This window comes from Morone saxatilis, unplaced genomic scaffold (assembly GCF_004916995.1).
Source record: "Morone saxatilis isolate NCDOM2014 unplaced genomic scaffold, NCSU_SB_2.0 Contig21, whole genome shotgun sequence".
Lineage (NCBI taxonomy): Eukaryota > Metazoa > Chordata > Actinopteri > Moronidae > Morone > Morone saxatilis.
The window spans coordinates 3,417,558-3,424,810 of NW_023339774.1; positions in this window are offsets into that span (position 1 = coordinate 3,417,558).

Below are 7,253 nucleotides of genomic sequence, written 5' to 3' on the forward strand. Positions count from 1 at the left end.
ACACACACACACACAGCCTTATCAGTTAGTAAGAGCAGAGCAGGGCAGCCTCAGGTCACACTGGTGGAGGGAACTGCGTGTGTGTGGTAGTAAAACAGGAAATATTGTAAGTAATACAGGATGGACCGCCCCAGGTAAATTCTTCAATGGAGGAAATGCATTCTGTATTTTATCGGCCATCCAAAGCCAACAAAACAAAACTAAGTCTGCAAAACTCTAAACTTCAAAATGGATGGTGAATAAACTAAAACAAATATTAGTTATTGATTGATGTTTACTCAGTGGAGCAGTGGACGGAGCTGCTCGTCTTCCCACTGTAGTATTCTATTGCAGATTAAGTTTACTTCCAACCAGAGACTCATGAGAAGTCTCCTGGATGATTTCACGTCCCAGTTTCTGTACATAACTAGAATATTAAAATATATATTCATTATATATCAGTTAAAGTGTCTCCTGAAGGATGCAGTGCTCATTTTGTATGTATTCTTGTTTTAGAAAGCTGTGTAGAGTGTAGTTAGGTAATGTTTTTGAATGGCTGAATGCATTTAGACGACATTTAACATTTGAGAAGAGAAGAGAGGATCTCTTCATCTAAAATCAGCTAAAGAAAATCATAGTTCTTAGGCTCCACCCACTGATATTTACCACAGCCAATGAGAATAGTTCTGCTCCCACAGCAGGTCTGCCCAGCGACAATCTGTTTCATTTCTTTAAAACAGATACAAACATTTCAGTGCTTCTTGTCAGTCTGCTCCAAGCGACATCGTAGCAGCTGTGTGTCTTCGGCTGGCCGGCAGCCATAACAGCTTCATTAGAAACGTCGATCATCATCAATGTGATGATAACCCGATGTGCACAGGGAGGGAGGATAAAGGGATACATACTGCTTCTCACTCATTCTTCCTTCCTTTAATAGCTTCAAATTTACACTTTAAAAATGGAACACTTTCACACTTTAGTTTGGTTCATTTAGACTGGAACAAGGGGAAATCACACATCGTTGCCTGTTAGTTCTGGTCTGTTTTTGGTTGCCAAGCTTCTTCCTAGTCTCCCTGTAGTGGGGCATTTCTTCCTCAATGGCAATCTGGTTCTCAGTATTGTATATTATTAAATCATTCAACATAAAGAGTTGTTGGGGGGGGGGAGCTCTTCTAGCTAGCTCGCTTACTGTCAGTTGGCTAGCTGTGTCGCTAACAGTACAATAGTTAATTCCACACAGTTTATTCAGAATACGTATTTGTACCATCAACAGCTGTCACATAACTGTCTGTACTTGTGGAGCAGTTTACTCCGACAGAGTAGGTTAGGTTAGTAGGTTAAATAAAAGTGGATGGCACAACACAGCTGAGCTACGATAGCTTCCTCCATTTTGGACTTGCTTGCTTCCTTGACAGTTCCACGATCAGCAGACGGGCTGTGTACATTTCAGTAGTGCAGCCTTTAATATCTATATTATAAGTCAGATAACTACTGACAAAAAACAGCAGCCTCAGATTTATTTCATGTCCATTTTTTCATTTCTTCAGTGTCATTTGTAAAGATTATTAGTTTTTATAAAAGTATCTTTTTTTTTTAAACAAACTGTACACGTTGCCTCCCACGCATACACTAGATTACATTTGTACCTTTTCAGACACTTTCTGACTTGCATGCACTTTTTGAATAGTGTAAGAGAAATTTGAAATGTGTGCGACAGGAGAGATACGGTTGCAAACGCTTTAATAAATAACGAGAAGATAGCTCCTGCCCTCTCTCAGCTGGTCTGGAGTCTACATGTGTCCAGGCGGTGAAGCATCATGCAGCTCATGTTGGTGACCTTTAGGTGACGTTAAAGGCCATCTACCCACAACACCGACAGTTACCATGACAAAACAAGATCTATCACTGGCTCTGCGAGGAAACACTGAGAGCTGGAGACATTACCCTGTTACATCAGAATAATGTATTTATCTCTGTTCTTTTATTTTCTTTAGGATGATACCACGCTTGATCTGGGTGTAAGGAACAGAGAATTTATCCCATTATCATCAATCTTCCATCCATTCTGCATAGGTTATATATATTTTTATCTATATCTATATATTATCTGAGCTTTCACACTATTTTGTTTTTCTTCTTTGGTGTACTAAGCTTTGACTTCAACTCTCAATATGGCCCCCTTGTATTGATAACACAAATTTAGCTAATTTAATACTAGAATGGAGAGACTTCCAGTCTTTAATGATAAGCTACTCTTATTGGTAGTGCAATAAATACATACATGGACGACCTTTCTTGTATTAGCTCTTGATTGATTTTACATCTATTTGCTTTTATTATTTAATTAGTGTGTGTAACATGGCTAGGATGGCCCCCATTAGGAAAGGGAATACTAAATGAACACATTTTTGAGGAAATAACTTAATAATGTATTAATTGCTGACTCTGACTGAGCTTTGTGGCTGGTGGGGTGCTGCACAGGCATCCTCTATTGACCGGCTGCCGCTGGTTTACTTTATAGTCCCCATGGGGTAACTAGTATTCATTCAACTGGAGATCAGCCCACTGAAGACATACTGCACAACACCTGCGGCCAAAAACACATTACAGTTTGATGTTAGGTGGCTTAGCTGCAATGGAAATAAATGAATGTTTACAGTGATTTAGCTTTCACTGAGGAAGCCTAAATCTTCCTCTAGAATGTAAAAGGTGGAATTCAGAGTCATGTGTGACAATATGTCCTTGCTCAGTCTAAGTACCTGTGCAGAACACCTCTTTCAACACTTTACAGACAGGCTGTAGTGGAGAACAAGAAATCTGACGATGTCACCTCTAGCTCTGGAAAGCTGTGAAATTTTATAGCCAAAGTGGACGAGTATTTCTTCAATGAAAGAAGAGCAAAGAATGGCATTGAAGGCTTATCTCTATGGAAAACATGTTTTCACTCTTCTCCACAAGTATGCCACCCTGACATTTCACTGAACATATTGAAAAATATGAGTGTAGGACATGAGTGTGGAGAAGAGCAGAACGAGGGCTTCGATGTCTATAAAATCAGCTATTATCATGAAAGTCCATACTTAGATCACATGATAACAAACTAAATCATCTCCATGACAACTAAGTAGCCTCCATCCGAAGAGGAAGTCCACAAGACAAAAAGAAGTAAATGGACCCAAGCTAAATGATGCTTTTGCCTAACAGGCAGGTATTATTACATTACCATTATTAACTGTTAATGTCATTACATTCTTCTCATTTCATCCTGGCACAACTGAAAGCAGAAGCTATGCTAAGTAGAAGGCATCATTCAGTCAAACAGCAGCAGTCTGCAGTTTAGTGAATGAGTATCATTGGGGCCAACATGGCGGTGTCAGCGGGACAGTGACATCACTCCTCCCTGTCATGGATAGCGCAGTCTTTCATTCTGTTCCACATTATTTCTTTAATAGGAAAATGCACCAAGGACAGGCAGAGCCATGAAAGGCCATCAGACCAAACAATGGATTCACTGAGACAACACAACCACCCACATTTTCTTCCACTTTCTTCTATGCTAAAGTCCTTATAAAGACATTAAACATGCATGTGTCAGTGTGGGTATTTTTCAGCATCAACAGCAGCACCGTACTCTGCCCCCGACAGCAGCAGGGATGCTGGGAAACATTAACAATCCCTCAAACCCCATTGGTTAAATGTGAAAAGGGCAACAGGGTGCAAACCAATCTGCTAAGACTTCGGACATGGTCCTCCGAGTCGGGGACAGCAATTCCCACAATTCCCAGTGAACCAGAGAGAAGCACATATTAATTGTGTTAATGTACCGGATGGGTCTCACTGGTACAGAACAAAGATGTTCACAGTGAGCACTAATGTTCACAACACAACAACACACATACAGCTAGCATCAGTTTAACAGGGTCCACTGGTCATAAAACAGTAATTGCGGCCATCAATTTTGACAACAGAAAGTGAACGGCGGGAATGCTGTGTGTTTGTGTGTGTATGTGTGCGTATGTAATATAACCACAGAACTGCCAATAGCAAAATCCCAACAGCCTGACACAAATCACTGGGGTCCAACATAAAATAATTCAGTACAGACATTTCCTCTGGTCCTTTTCTGCCTGTTAGAATTTACCTCACAATCTTGTGTCGGACATGTAGCAAAATACAAATATTTTTCACATTTATAGAGAGCCTAGGTGAAACCGGAATAGAAGGGTTCTCTTCCAGAAACACTGTAATTTGATTTCTCCTATTTTTTTGCACAAGGAAATATAATGTGTAAAGATACTGCAGCTATTGTGCATATTTTTCCATTTTACAAAAACTGATAAAAGCAAAAAAGTGTCTAAGATTCAAGCCTCTGGGTGAGTGTTTGCTGTTACACTGGTTGACAGACAGGCCCCATTAACACTTGTCATTTGGAGTGACTCGTACCCACGGAGTGTATTATTAAAAATGGATGTCACCCTTATTTTTCCGAGGAGCCAAATTTCAATCTGTCTTAATACTTCTCCAAGAAGGTAATTGATAAATTAATGGTACTAGATTTGGGAAATGCTGTTACGTATAAAAGATTTTGTACTTGGATGTGGAAAAGCAAAAAAGACTGCTTTTCAAGATCTAACAGAACTGCCAAAATTTAAGGATGATTCAACTAAAGTTATCTGCAGTACCACCAGGAAGGTCTAAGCGCAGCTGAAGGTGGAAAACAACCGGTCAGTCATGCAGTTTCTATTACAGCAGTTAAAAACACTGAAGGAATGTCCTCTCCTATTTAAAACTGTTTACCCAGGGACAGACACTCAGCAGAACACAACGATCAAGTCTTTCTCCTGAAAGGAGAGAAGTAACAACTGGTAAGTGAAAGGTCACCAGTTCAAATCCCAGCCAGAAGCTGCTCCTGACCAACAGGATCTGTCGTGAATTGTATTTAGAAAACATAAACGTTAACGTTAAAAATCCACAAACCCACCAACATTACAGAAATTAATCATTTTATAAAAATGAATGACACCACATGACAGTGCAACAGTCGGGGAAGTAAGCACTGATACTTTGAGCTATTCTTGAGATCATAGGAGACTGGTGATGGCTTGGTGATGCTGCTAATGTGTAGATAAAAATTCACACAATTTTGCACAAAATGGAAATTTTGCATTGTGTATTCCACACATTCTTATCACTTGTCAAAACTGGCAATCACATTACCCACAATGCAATTCGACCACTGACAGTTCAGTCAGCTAGCCCCATGGCTCTATGAATGATAATGTAGGTTGGTCGGTTGATCAGTAGATTGACCATTGTGGTCCAAACTGAAATATCTCAACATACGTCTACATTTTGTACAAACATTCATGGTCCCATCAGTATGAATTGAAATCACTTTTCATTAAGCACCACGATGAGGTCTAAACATTTGTTGTCTAATGCTTTGATTCATGACCTGATTTCTGCAAAACCAAAGACATTCCCTGAGACTGACCTGAGCAATTTTGTGTTTTGTTGTAATGTTAAAATGTTAATACGCTAAAGTAAGACGATAAACATGGTGAAACCACCTCCTAAATATTGCCATTATCAGCACTGTAGCATGTTGATATTAGCATTTAGTTTAGAGCACTACTGTGCAACCTCACAAACCTGCTAGCATGACTATAGATTTTTTAATCGTGTTATTTGGTCAGTGGGCCTAACCCGTCTTAAACATTTTACTGTGTACACTACTGATTAACACTAGCTAAGGGGCTACCGTTAGCTAGAATGACACTATAGCATATTGGGACTCCAAATACTGTACTGTATGTACAGACCTGTTGCGTCTAAACCTGGACCCAAAACTGGGATCTCAAAGTTTTTTCGTTTGCTGGAAGTTTTGTGACATCTGGAGATTGATGTCAGAGTGAAGCAGTATCTCATGAGGTCAGAAAGAAAAACATACCACAGCTGTCACAAGACATTTAGAATTTGGATTTGGACAAGATGGGAGATTTGTGAGTTTTTTAAATGTAATGTAAAGTATGAAAAATAAAGGCGTTTAAAGACGTTTATTTTACGTCACCTCTGAAATGAGACATCCTGCATGAGGCCAACATGCTGAGTCTGAACACAACAGCCCCTCTCACACTGGGAACAGGTATTAATTGTTCAGACACACCGTGGAAAAATGTGACCAGCAAGAGCTAACATTGTTGTTTCCTGCCAGCACAATGGAGGCCATTCTAGCTCGACTGCTGATCACCATGTCATAATGTCACGCTTTTTACAGGGCGCGGTGATGTCCACAAGTCAGCAGAAATGGCCAACGCTGATGTAACGTCCACATCCTGTCTTAGATTAACACACACACAGTGGCTCCAGTCCACAGCTTATCGATTAACGCAGACAAAGAAAAGAATTTAAATTTACTGGTTTAAGCAGTCTGTGAGGATAATGTCAGGAAAGCATTTATAGTACTTTTATTGAACTTGAATTCTTCACATCTGTGTCTGAAGAGTTTCGTTCCAAAGAAGGAGAAAGGCTATAAAGGCTGAAAGAAATAAGAACCCCTTAAACAAAGGAAAGACAAATATCCTACTGTGTACTGTTTTCCTTAATATATGTGGTGAGAGAGACTGGTTCATCAGGCAGTCGGTTTTCCAGGGTCACACCAATACCAGTGAAATTCCATAAATTTTGATACCCAATTCGATACCATGGTAAAAATGTTCCAATCAAGTGTTGCTGCCTCCAAACCCCATTTAATATGGAGTATCTGCTAAAACAGAGTCCTGATCCAACGCTTGTATCTTCCTAGATAATACAGGTGAATATCTCTGCATTGCATTAAGAATAAAATGCCTGGATCCTGGAAAACAGCCTAAAAAAACGCTCTCTTTTTGCTCTTGTTGCTGTCTGGACAGAATTTCTCTCTCCCTTTCAAAAGGGTCCTGCAGTGTTTGGTGCTCAAGCCTTTGCTTGAGTTACCTAAATTAACTGTATTCTGCTGAGTGTTTATTTTCTTGTCTGAACACATCTTGTGTGAATTATAGTCATTACTTACTCTTACAGGGGTTTTTGTACGCAGGGCTTTTGTTGCACTTGCAGTGGCATGGGGAGCATGTGGCCCTCCACCGCTGTCTATCTCGGCTCCGAGTACCGTCAAGTTTTCAGAATTCTGGCATCGACTTGGTACTGAAGTATCGGCCCTCGTGACATAACTAATTATAACAACTTTAATGATGCCATGACTTTTCATCTAGAGCAGGGGTCTTCAACGTTTTCCA